This window comes from Trachypithecus francoisi, unplaced genomic scaffold (genome assembly GCF_009764315.1).
Source record: "Trachypithecus francoisi isolate TF-2019V2 unplaced genomic scaffold, Tfra_2.0 Lachesis_group2, whole genome shotgun sequence".
In the NCBI taxonomy this organism is placed as follows: Eukaryota; Metazoa; Chordata; class Mammalia; order Primates; family Cercopithecidae; genus Trachypithecus; species Trachypithecus francoisi.
In genome coordinates this window covers 136,946,877-136,960,328 of record NW_022681465.1, presented here as the reverse complement: position 1 = coordinate 136,960,328, position 13,452 = coordinate 136,946,877, and the positions used below count along the sequence as shown (strand labels likewise).

At 38.3% G+C, this 13,452-nt stretch overlaps 1 long non-coding RNA gene across 2 annotated transcripts in view; it reads left to right on the top strand.

The window, feature by feature from the left end:
• Positions 1-3,194: 3,194 nt before the first annotated feature.
• The window catches only part of LOC117065574, a 61,673-nt gene continuing 51,415 nt past the window's right edge, over positions 3,195-13,452 (top strand). Inside the window, exons 1-3 of one of the 2 annotated variants that reach the window (XR_004429976.1) lie at positions 3,195-3,552; positions 3,787-3,788; positions 11,084-11,154. This is a non-coding gene — a long non-coding RNA (uncharacterized LOC117065574). Of the gene's footprint in view, positions 3,553-3,786; positions 3,789-11,083; positions 11,218-13,452 lie in introns of both variants that reach the window. The other variant, XR_004429977.1, reaches the window with a different exon arrangement.

The window sequence follows — 13,452 nt, the reverse complement described above, 5'->3', positions numbered from 1 at the left end:
ACAAAATATGTAGTCATCCCTGCCTCTCCAGCTTCAGTATTTACCTTCTCAAATTCTGTTCCTTCAATGGAATAGCTGACACATAACTTGCCGTTTCTATCCACCATTAATGGCTAATCATTGCTCTTTCAAATATTAAGTTGTCGCTTTTGCTTACCACTATTTGATTTATAAAGGTTTGTATTAGTTTGCTTGGGCTGTCATAACAAAGTACCACAGAGGGGGTGGCTTAAACAACAGAGTGGGTGGCTTAAACAACAGAAATTTATTTTCACACAGCTGTTGGGGCTGGAGGTCTAAGAGCAAGGTGTGGGCAGGTTTGACTTTTTTGAGAATTATTTCCTTGGCTTCAAGACAGCAGCCTCATGTGGTCTTTGCTTTGTGCTTGTGCACCCCGGTGTCTCTTTGTGTGTCTACATTTGCTCTTCTTATAAAAACACCAGTTAAATTGGATCAGGGTGCACTAATATGACCTCATTTTACCTTAATTGCCACATTAGAGGCCCCATCTCCAAATGCAATCACATTCTGAAGTACTGGGGGTTAGGCCTGCAGCATACAAATTTGATGAGAAATACAATTTGACCCACCACAAGAACTTTCTCACTTTTTCTTTTTGTAATAGCCTTGAGAGAGCAGCCAGGACACACATTTTGCAAGTCTATTAATTCATTCCAACAAGTATTTACGAGTACTTACTAAGTGCTAGGTGCTGAAGATGTAACAATGAAGAAACCAGGCAGCTTCCTGCTCTTGTGGAAATTGGGTTCTAGTGGGAGAGACAGACAAAACATAAAAAATAAAAAAATAAAAATAAAAAAATCACAGACTGTGAGAAGTACAAGTAAGATCATATAAACAGTGCTGTGATAGAAAATAAAGCGGGTGAGATTTTTGGTGGGGTCATCACGGAGGGCCTCTCTGAGGAGGTGACAAACATTAAGAAAGATTCCTTAATGCAAAGAGCTCGGGAGAGGAAATTGCTCAGCAGAGGAAACAGCAAATGCAAAGGCCCAGAGATAGGAAAGAGCTCGGTATGGTCTAGACCCTGACTAAATGCCAGCGTAGTTGAGGTATCAAGTGTAATGTGGAGTATGGAGTGAGATGGCAGGAGCAGGATCACGTGGGGGCCTCCTCTGCCTTAGTTAAGGAGTTGAGAATTTATTCTGAGCGCAAAAGGAAATCACAGAAGGATTGCTGTCAGGGCGGCATGAACTGTTCTGCATTGTGGGGGACGGGTTGACAGAAGGAAGGAGTGGGAGATGGGGAAACTGAGTCCTACAGGCGATCACTTACTGGCTTTCATTCACACAAGTTTCAAGCGGCAGGACTGGGCAGGTACTTACATTATATTCCTATAAACATGGAGCAGGGCGCCCTCTGCTGTTCCAAGTAATTCTTAATCCACGTTGATGGCAAATCTGGGAAATGAGGAAAGAAAACTTCCCAACGCTTAATTATGGAATATACAGGAATTCTCCAATCACATTTTCAAAATACATACCAAAATTTTGAGGTGAAGAGAAGGGGGCATGAGGAAGCTCCCAAATAACAGGTTGACTGTTCTTAGGAAAGTTGGGTTGAAAATAAAATAGACTGGCCTTTTTATTTTTAAGAGTAATTAATAACTCAAATTACTCTTACTGCTTTCTAAGGAATTATACACGCTCATTACAAAAAATTCAGACAATACTCCAACAAAAAAGCAACACATTACTCCATATTTTACTGTTCGGAAGTAACAAGTACTTCTGATGAATACTATTATAGACATCTTTCTGTGCCTGTATAGGTACACAAACTGTTGGATTAAAATGTCCTTAGTAGAAATCTCTCTAAAGTTAAAGATATTACCGAATAAATTTTAAAAACAGACTCTTTTTCAGACACAATTTCAATTTTAGTTATTATAGATTGTGTCAGTGTTGTAAAACATTATAACTCGCTTTGTTTTTCAATTTTTCTTAGCTCTGCAATGTCTTCTTTCATCTTCTTTATTTTATAATTTATCTTAGAGGAATTGTTTTACTGAATTCATATTCTTAATGAACTCTTCTCTCTCGGCAAATGTTTTCTGCAAAGGGTCAGGTAGTAAATATTTCAGGCTTTGTGGGCTAAAAGAACTTGGTGGCAACTGTTCAGCTCTGCTATTACAGCATGAAAGCAGCCAGAGACAATATGTAAATGAATGAATGTGGTGGTGTTTCAATAAATGTTTATTTACAAAAACAGGAAGTGGGCCACCTTTGGCCCACAGGCTGTCATTTACTGACCCCTGTTACGAAAGATAATATAATTACTGTTTACTCTTCCTTCCATCTCACTCTTTTCCAGCTTTCACTTATATCATTTTCACTTCGTTAGAACTTAATGATAAATTCCCTCATACTACCTTCAAGGCCACACAGGATTAGCCTTAGCTGTGAAATTAAATAAACATGGTGTTCCACATGGGTTCTTTTCATTACAGCTTTTTCACTCGAGTTCTTTATTATTTTTCATCTCTTGTTGAATTGGATTACTTGCCAGTTTTGTGTAGTTTGGTTTTGTTTCAAAACAAGTTCATGAGTATTATATTTCCCAAGCTCTTCCACGTCAAAAAAAATCTGCCTTTTATCTCCATGCTTGATGACACCCTAGCTTGGCATAATATTTTTGAATCACATTGTTTCTCTCAGAAGTTCGTGATCATACTCCATGTCTCTTGGTATTGAGGTTGCCATGGCAAAGCCGTGAAACCACCTGACTTTTTCCCCCTCTAGGGGCTAACTTGCCTTTTTCTATCTAAATGTCTAATATTTTTCTTGATTCTTAACATTTAACAATTTAACCAGGAAATTTCCCAATTTAGACCATTCCGTATCAATCTTTCTGGACATAAGTTGTCCTCTTTTTTGTCCATTAATATCGTTCTTCTTTTCAGGAAACTTTTTAGGTTATATCTTTGGATTCTCTCTTTTTTTTTCCCCTTATACTCTAAGGATGTCAGCTGTCTTCACGTTGGATAATTTTTCCTCTCTGTATCTATCTTTTTTAATTGCTTTTCTTTTCATCCTGCATTTTCTATGATTATCCCCAGCCATCTCTCCATGCCATTTGCAGCTATATTTTCCTCTCCTTTACAATTTATAAGTTATTCTATTTATAACTCATTGTTTTGTTTTTCAGTTTTTCTTAGCTCCACAACGTCTTCTTCTATCTTCTTTATTTTATGATTTATCTTAGAGGTATTGTTTTACTGAATTAATATTCTTAATGAACTCTTTTCTGTAATTAAGCGTTCAAAAAGAACTTGCACTTCACCTTTGAGCTTTATTTTCTTCCTGAGGGTTTTTGGTTTTGGTTTTGGTTTGCCTTTTGCTTGCTTACTACTTGTTTTTGTAGTAGTAGATTTGCATAATTTTGTGCTGTTTCTTTCCATTTTTGTTCACGCTTAACAGGGAGCAGTTTTGTTTGTGGTTTCTGTAAAATGACGCGGATGGATTCTCCTTGATGTTTTTCTCGCTTTATCTGGAGCTATTGTGTCTTCTCACCAAAGAATCTGTTTCAGAGGTGGGTGTGACTTTCTATTTATTTTTTAATTAAAGCTTATTATTTTGAATTCTCAGTATTTTGTTGACTACCTTTGCTTTTGGGAGAAGGGCTGGCCTTAGGAGTTGAACCAGTCATATCAGAATCTTTCTTTTCATGGATGCCAAACCTTACGGTTCAAGCTGTACCCTCTCCTCTCTTGCTGCTAGTGTATTATTTGGCTTAAAAAATAACCATTTCATCAGGTGGGGAAAGAAGTTTCTGTGGTCTTGTTTTGCTCTGCTATCTTTATATGGAGTTGGTTGTTAAAGCAAGAGCCAGGTGCATTTTTGGAAGGAATCAGTTATGAAAAGAAAGAGACCAGATGATTTTTGGTTTCTTTTAGCTCAACATACTGAGATACGACTATCATGACAACAGGGGTCGCCCGATGATTGAAAATTACCAAGTTCAACAATGTACCAGTAAGAGGCATTGCAATTTTCAGACCACTAGAGGGCAGATGCCAGTCACAGTAAATAGTTACTATTGTCGAATTGTGCTGGAGCTCCTTTAAACTTTTACGAAAAAGGGTGAAAAGGACAGACTGTAGGAAAACGGAGCTGAAATTATCTGGCAGTTGGGGGCTACTCACTTGTAAGAGGGGTCCCGTAATTCTCTATCTTGCCATCTGTATCCATCTCCCGTTAGGTGTTCACTTTTGCCAATTCCCCCGTCATCCATGCTTGAAAGGCGAAAAGAACTTGGCTAAAAGAACTTGAAAAGTTAAAAGAACTATTAAAGCATTCCCAGCTCCTCCATTCGCTGTGCTATTTTCCAGCTGGCATTTAGAAATTTGAAACACCTTGCCCAGAGTTACAGCCACCCAGCTCGTAAATGATGAAGACCTGAAAGGGAGCCCACCTTGCCGGCTCCTGTGCCTTCTGAACGCCTCTCCAGGAGGGCGAGCTCTTGTCCCTGAGACTTCACTTCTAGCATTGAAGCCACAAGAGAAGCAGTACCAGCAAGAGATGAATCAAAGTCCTCCCTTCAGCCCTTGCTGTTGGCCGCTCCCTATGGCATTCTGAATCATTACTCTGGACAGACTTTTATGACCCAAGGATAAGCCTCCTTACAATAAAGATGATAGAAACCTGCCTTTGCTGCCAAGGATGTTCCGTTTGTCTCTCATGCTGGGTCTTGCTGCCGAAGGTAACATTTGCCAGCATCAACTTTCAGCCTGCTGCTTATCAAATTCCTCCTTACATCACTCATCATGCTTCACCAGGGAATTCAAGGCTTATTTTTCCCTCCTAGACTGCTTACTGCTTTCCTAGCCTTAAGTCTTTGGCGAGACATTACATCACATACATGTAAGACAGATGCCTGCTTTCCCCTCTGCTCAGGGAAGCTCTGAACCCACATGATGTCAGTAAAACCCTGCTAAAGGTTTCAGATCAGAATGTAAGTTATGTGCTGTTAGTAACATAAATTGGGAGTATCATTAATATGACTGTGTCCTTACAAGAAAAGACATTTTATTTTCTTCATGTAGATTTAGTTTGGGCTATCCCAGAAAATCACTGTTTTCTCTTAGGAAGCATGTTGGCTTAAATACTGTTAGATCTTCCTAAGACCTACCTCCAACAGGCAGCAGGCAGGTCTGATGTTTTGTTTCAGCTGAGCTGTAAACATGATCTGCGGCTGGTGTGGTTCAGTTCACAGTGGATTAAAGTGTGCAGTGTCCCCCAGTCAGATAAACATATGTAGAGAACTATACTTTCTAGTGGCCTTGTCTGGAGCCCAGAATAGTGGAAAGGATATGTTTTTATTGTGATTTATTTTATCAAATAAATAAATTGGGCCTTAAATTAGGGAAGGGGGTGGTTTTGCTTGTTCATTTCTCTGGGACTGAAGTGGGTAAGAGTTTGGACTCAACGGGCAAAAAGGACAATGAAATTCTCATGGGAGAGGTGGGCCAGCCGTTGAAAGGAAGGAAGGAGGAAAAACACTCTCAGACCTATGGATCATAGGAGTGGTGCTATCTCACATCAGTTTAAAACTTTCCTTTTCCTTGCATTACTGTCAATATTTCAGTAGACATCAGACCTCATAGCTTAGCAGGTGCTAGGCTAAGGAGAATTAGGAAAAGGTCTGTGTTCTTCTGGCATGGGCTATACCAAGACACGGGCTGTGTCTCTTGGGCTGTGTTCTTTGAGAACATCTTGCAAAACGATCCTGAGAAACAGTTGTGAGAGGTGACCAGCAGAGGGGCCTAGAGCAGTGGTTCAGGGTAAGAGATGGCCAATGGAGCTATTTCCTGAGAATTCTCAGGAGTAAGAAGGAGAATAAAATATAGCTATTATGCAATACATTGATAAAATATTGAATGGGGGCTTAGATAAAATTATTTGGCTATTAAGCAGAAAGCCTCCCTTGAATGCTAAAGAACCTTGAGAAATTATGGTACATATTGCTAGAACTTTCCTCTTTGGTTTTCTGTGGCTTTGTATCTCCTAAATTAAACTCTCATGAAGAAGATTGGGATCGTTGTTATTGAGAAGTTCAAAGAAGAAAAGTTTTAATTGCATGATTGATTTCTGCGTGGAGTATACCTAAAGAGAGAGAGAAAATAACCAGAGTGAGTTCCATTGCTAAGCAAACATACTTTTAGTCCTAGAGGGAAATGCAAGATGCTTGCAATTCAAAGAATAAGGTTATTAAAACTAGAAGCATATTTGGAGAAAATGAAACCAAGCAAGTAGCACAAGGAACAGTCTATTTAATCTTTTTATGGTTTCTAAAAGGTTAATGGGAAAACCTGGTGTCTTAAATGAAGTGAATTTAATGTTGTTAACCTCCAGTTCCAGGTGTATGGAATAAAATACAAATCTCAATATAGATGTAACTGGGTGTTGCCATGTAACCCATGTTAAGTAAAGTATTCAATATAAGAAATAATGAAAAATTGATGAATGAATAAGAGATTTGGGGAATAATTGGCAAACCATTTGGGAAAAAATTATCTTAGAGCAGTATTTTATACCATGATACACTAGATAATTGTTTTTAACCCACTGAAAATGTTTCTTTCTTCCTGTGGTGATAAATTTAATTTCCTTTGGGAGATAACCTCTTCTGTATATGCAGTGTGGGTGGGACTGTAAATTCTCTGCCCTTTTCTGGTCACAAGGTGGCTGTCGCCCAAGTCAGGACAATTGGAGACAGTTTCAAGGGGCTGTGAATGGAGCAACAACAAGAAAAAACACTCATTGAGCACCTGCTCAGGCAGAGATCCCTGTTCCCAAGGAGTTTACATCCTGAGGAGTGGGAGTGGAGGGGTTGAGGACAGTGAGCGTTCCTTCATTTTACTCCTATATTCTTTTCAGATCTGCCAGAGCTGCCTGATCTTTTCATCTCTGAGCCAAGTTCCTCAGGTTTTACTTCAATTACGTCCACTCTCCCAATTTGTCCAACAAATATTATTTTTGCTTAAGTTATCTCAAGTCAACTTATTATTTGAAAACAAAGATGTCTAGTAAATGTCATATGGCTTAAAGAAGTGATTTTCAAGCTTCAGATGCAGAAGAATCACTTAGAAAGTGGTTAAAAATACATGTTTTCATGGTCCTTTGGAATAACTTTGATCAATAAGGTCTGCCAAGCGTAATGGGGATGGGCATTAAAACAAATAAACAAAACAGGTATTTTGGTGCAGGTGATGCTCAAACCACTTTTTGAGAATCACTAGATTAAAGAGTTAATTGATTTTTCTTAAGCATAGAAAGACAAGTAGAAAATAAAACTTTTATGAGATGAATACAGGGAAGACAAATTTCTATTGCTTTGAAGTAAATAGAAACAACTACAAAGGAAATAATATTGACAGACTCGTGAATAAACATTAAACATATGTAAATTAAAAATTAAAATGAAGGGATAAGAAGCAAGACAGAAAATGTTTTTCATCAAATATAACAGATAGTCTAATATCTATAATAATCTGTGATGAGCTCATTTAAAATTAAACACAAATGGATAAAAGGGTTTAATTTTTATATGAAGGGGAGCGCAAATAGTAAAGAAACACAGAAGAGAATGTTAGCTCATAAAATAATCAAGAAAGTGAAACCAAAGTAAAATGAATAATTTTACACCTGCTAAATTAATAACAACAAACAATTCTGAGAAATGCCAACACAGCACTAGCTAGGTTAGGCTACAGTTGCCACCTCAGGCCCTTTTGTAGCAGTTTAATTGGGGTTGAGAAAACTCTCAAAAGCTGTATTTCCAGAAATAATGAAGGTGGCCTTCTCTATTCTTAAGGTTTATGAAACCTAGAAGTCAAGACTTCTATTTTAGGACTTATTAATGTAAAGGGTTAGATCCCAATTTACCCCAAACTTTAGGAACCCATCAGTCCCTCAGATCTAAGGCCAGCTGTCCCTTAGAGGACTAAAGGCCCATGTTCAATACCTCCCTATGCTGAGGCTGTCAGATTTAGCTCATCACCATCATCATCATCATCATCATCATCAAACACATTTAAATGTGTTGCAAGGCACACTTATAATAAAAAAGTTACTCACTGTTTATCTGAAATTCAAATTTAACTGGGCACCCTATATTTTATCTGACAACCTTACCCCAAGCACACATACCTCTACCTTTCTGTCTAGGAAGCTTTCATAAAAACACCCATTGAATGGTTCATGAAAACCTCCAGCTTCAGGCATTAGTAGTGCAAAAGCTTAGATCTTTGATTTCTTAGCACTACAGGAAAGGGGAATGGCATTTTTCAGGCCTTCCAATTTGCTAACTTAAGCAGCAACTCTGAATTCAGAGTGACTCTCAGCTGTGTCCCTTGACCCTTGATCTTCAGCCTGGATCCTGTTGCCAGCAGCAACTCCAGGAGTAGGAGGATTCTTCATCAGCCAAAGACCAGCCGGGAGGGAGAACCAGTTAATTTATCTGAACCTTGGTTTCCCTGTGAGTACAAAGCATGGATAATATGACCGCTCCTGGGTAAAAATAAGACTATATAATTTCGTTTGTTTGTATCTACAAAAACAAAGCAAACAAAATTAAAAAAAAAAAAATCAGCTGGGTGCAGTGGCTCACTCCTGCAATCCCAGCACTTTGGGAGGCCTAGGCGGCTGAATCCCCTGAGGTCAGGAGTTCAAGACTAGCCTCACCAACATGAAGAAACCCTGTCTCTACTAAAAACACAAAATTAGCCGGGTGTGGTGGTGCATGCCTGTAGTCCCAGCTACTCGGGAGGCTGAGACAGGAGAATCACTTGAACCTGGGAGGTGGAGGTTGTGGTGAGCCAAGATCATGCCATTGCACTCCAGCCTGGGCAACAAGAGCAAAACTCCGTCTCAAAAAAAAAGAAAAAAAGAAAAAAAAAATCAGAGGGATAAATGAGAGACAAATCAAAATGGCTCCCGTTAAAGGTTAAGCATAGAAATGAGGTTAGACAGGGACAAAGACAGGAGAGATTCTTCTCAGTGTATAGCCATTTGTGTCATTTTTATTTAGGAGCCACTTTGGCAGTGCTCTTGTAAGGACGACATGGGGTGATGCATGCCCAGCATCCCGCACACTCTGGGCTACTTGCGAAATCCTGGTACTTCCACTGTAGCACCTTGAGCCTCCCACAGGGACCTACTCCTTGTCTGCACCTGCTGGTCTATATGCTGAGAAATGACAGAAGTAATCACCTGTGTCCTTAGCGAGCTGCTCTAATATTTATTCACATGAGAACGATGGTGACTCTTCCTTCCTGTGCTTTCTGCCCTCTTTTCTTCTTGCTTTCTTCCATCCATGTCAAGTCCAATTTGGAGCTTCATGACTTAGTGCCGGCTCACTACTGCCCATCCCTTTTTCTTTCCACTAGTTAAATGCTACCTCTTTTTCCACAGCAGAACAGTAACTTACTGTCTTAGATCAAGCAACTCTAAGACTATCAGGTGTCACGAATTGTGCTAAGGAAAGGAGCTGGCTCTAAGCCGATGTGGTCATGTGGGAAAACAATGAAGTGAGGAAATTTAGGAGGAATTTGATGAATACAAGTAACTTAGAGATTCACTTGCCCTTACTGTCTTCCTGAAACCTCCCAGGCTGACTTCATTGAGTTTCAGGGAGTATCTCTCTGAATTAAGATTCTTATGTGATGAGATTCACTTGCTAGTAATGAAGGGAGAGAAGAAAGGAAGAATGACAGAAAAATGTTGTATTCTAGATCTTGTGAGATGGCCAGAAAACGAAAGAGTTAACCAGAGGCAAAAACTGAGGGGCTTGTGCAGTAGATGAGGAAACCATTTAGTGTAAGTAGCCCATCCTTACCTTTGAGATGGGAACACACAACTTCATTGTGCCCTTGGCACTTTCTTGATGGGTGACCCAAGGAAAGATCTTTCTGGGTTGATTAAATGAGGACACCAGGAGGTCCTGGATGTCCTTGGCAAATCATGCAGCCTCAATGAGTCTATTTCATCAACTGTAAATTGCATATAACAAGAGCTACTCCCAGGGGTTCAGTGAGATTATGAGGCAGTGACCGGGACTCTAGATTCAGGATGCCTGGATTAAAATCCCAGCTCTGTCACTTGTTCATCTATGTGACCTGGGAGCAAGATATTGAATCAGGGACAAATTAGTCAGTTATTTATCTGAATTTCTTTATATAAGAATTGAAATACGAAATATTTAGCACATACAGTTGTTGTAAGGACTAAATTAGATAATGCATGTAAAATACATAGAAAAATACTTGGCACATAATATATGTTCAGTAAATGTTTCATAGTTAGTGGTGGTAACATTAATAGTAAAAGTTAATTCATATAAAGATCCAGTGCAAAGTCTGGCACATAGTAGACCCTCAGTAGATGTTAGCTATTATTACTCTGGGTTTCCCTGATTTTAGGACTTGTTCACAACTACATCTGTCCCCAATACCTGCCTCAGTTCTAGCCTCTCAGTGTAACAGAAACTCCATCCTCACCAGTTGTGTGGGCTCGAAGTCGTTTTGCTACTTTGTGCCAAAGTGAATAATGTCATTGGGTATTTCTTGTTCACATGGGTCATGAATTTCAAGTCATCAGGACTGCATTTATGCCTTGATTTTCTGAGACCGTTACTGCAACCCTACCAGATACGGAGCCTGGCAGTGAGTTCCAATCTGTTTGTGACCCTGATTCCTCATACATTTGGCTCATTTGATCTTACTGGAGTCGTGCTTCAAACTTAATAGATCAACTTGAGACTGTGATGCTGCCATTCTCATGACACAGAATAGCTGCTGTGCACACGCTCCTGCTTTCCTTGGATATCTGAGCCTGCCAAGGCTGGATTGAATTAGCTGCAAGCCTTCTGCCCAATTCTGGGGGACCAGCTCGTCACCTGGCCTAGGATGTTCCTCTTTCTTGGCCAGTCTTGCCTTACATTTCCTATCGTCCTGGCCCCAGGTCAAATTGTTCATGATGTTTTCAACTACGAGATTCTGTTATTCCTTGTTGAACTGCAGAAATGTATTATAACTTCAAAAATGCTTTTCTGTTTTCCGGAGAAGGAGCAAATGTCAAAGTACTTCAGGAGTGGTCTTGAGCCAGAATTCCTTTGTGGCTCCATGATGTAAAGGTATCTGGAGGCATTGACTTACTTTTCTATTCATTTCACTTTTGTTTTAGAAGACATTCTTGAGTAAGTATGTCCTGGTACCGTCTGGGTGCTTCTCTCTGTCACGTTTATTACTTTTCTTGGGGAAAAAATGCAGTGAGCTCGGCTATCATAATGAAAAGCCTCAGAATATAGCATTTTTGAAACAAATGTTGAATACTAGTGCAGGTTATATTTCTGATACTGATGTATTATGCTTCAGCAAGAAGTGTTATCTTGCTAATTCCATTCTCCAAGTGACATTTTGGGAGGTTTAATTGACTCTATCTATTAAATTAGGACCTGAACTTGAAAACATTGAAAGTTTTTAGCTTTTAAGTGAGGGATGTAATACTCAGGATAGAAATTTGATTTTACATCATGAGATCACTCTATCTTTGGTTCATGCATAAATGCATTTTTGAATTGCTCAAAATTTTTGTTGTTGAATATAAAAAAGCCAGTTAAAATAGAAACTGGATTATTTGAGCTGCAGCCATTATCTCTACTAGTTATATGTTTGAAAACTATCAGCATAAAAAGCTAAACATGCATGTTGTGCAATACCATCAGAGATTCTGATGAATGCTGTTCTTGTCTGTTTCCAATAAGCATTCAGTCTAGTGAGGAGGGAAGCTAGAAATAAGACAATTACACTAATTCTTGCAATTTGCATTTCCTACTAACACAAAAACACTTTTAAATAAGTAATATACGTACAGAAATGAGCAAAATAAACTACAGGCTTGTATTGAATTTACATTCTTACTTAATATGATCCAGAGTTCTAGGGTTTAGTGGTATGGGCCAAAGAACTTATTTTTCCATCTGGGTGTTGGTAGTTGAGAAGGATTTTAATGTGTGGTATGAGAAGGGTTCAAGACTTAAGGAAGAGTCTGAATAAAGGCACAATAATGTGCCTATGCAATATGTGCCCAGGCACTGTGGCATTAGTAAAGGAGATTTATCACTGAAATACTAGGTAGAAGTATGGTTAGAATATGGAAAAGTCACATGTCTAATTTTCCTTTCTGTAGTACTAAATCAAATATTTTAATGAAATTACTGAGTAGAGGCAACACGTACCCATGGTTTTAAAGATCTCAAGAATGAAATTTTACAATCATTGGCCAACACATCTAGTTTCACTGGAAATTTTGTAAGTATAGAAGAAAGTGGAAATGTTAATAAAGAGAAAGAAGCCTATTGGCTGTCCCCCACTTGATGGGATTAACTCATTCTTTATTGAAAATGAGCTTGGCAAACACAATGACACTGATTACATTTCCCCAAAAACTGGTTTGTAGACCAGAATTCTTTCCTTGACAGGTTTGTTGGGAATTCTACCAGTCAGGACAAATAACATGTGTCATGATGTGAGGTTTTGCCTATTGATGAAAAAGAAAAATCCAGACAGAAAATAGCTTGGTCAGTACAGGATTAAACTAAAATGAACCTGGTGTTGTTAAGCACCATATTGGAACATTTGGATGTTTGGCCATCTTCTGCCTGAGTAAAATTCTGCCTCACTCTCTGACAAGGGTGAAAGTCATATTGATCGTTTTAAATCAGAATTTTCCTTTTTCTAGACCCATTTTTGTTGGGCTATCACAAAACTACATATCATAGATTGCTTAGGTTGTATTTTAATCTCTTCTATCATATGTGAGAGGCATCTTAGTCTAATCAGCAACATATTCTTAGAGCTAATTACTTCTGCAGTTGGTAATCTCATCTGTTTCACTTGGCTTTAGGAGGGTGACTCATTAAAAAAGAAAATTTAATTGTTTATTTTCTTAGTATAAAAGTCATACACATTTGATGTATAAAATTTGAATATAAATGTAAACAAAAATTTTAAAAATCCAAATATTCTATTATTGCTTATATATATAAAAGCAAACATATTGCATATACCATTTAATAACTTACATTTGCCAAAACAATTTTTAAAAATCTTTCTAGGTAATTATCCAGGCATGAAGTTCTTTTTTAATAGCATAAAGTCCTTTGTTGAGTGCATATTTCTTGGTTTACTTAACAAATCCCATGGTTTTGAATATTTAGATTGTTTAAATTTTTGTTTCATTGAACACCTTTGTGGTTTATTTTTATTTTTATTATTTTTTCCCACTCATCCATGGTTATTTGCATGAGATAAATTCCTAGATATGGAATTACTGGGTCAATCTATGAGCATATTTAAAGGCTTTTGCTTTGAGTGATACAGTACTGCCAAACTGATCTTAAGGAAGTTTGTACAACATATATTCTGTACTG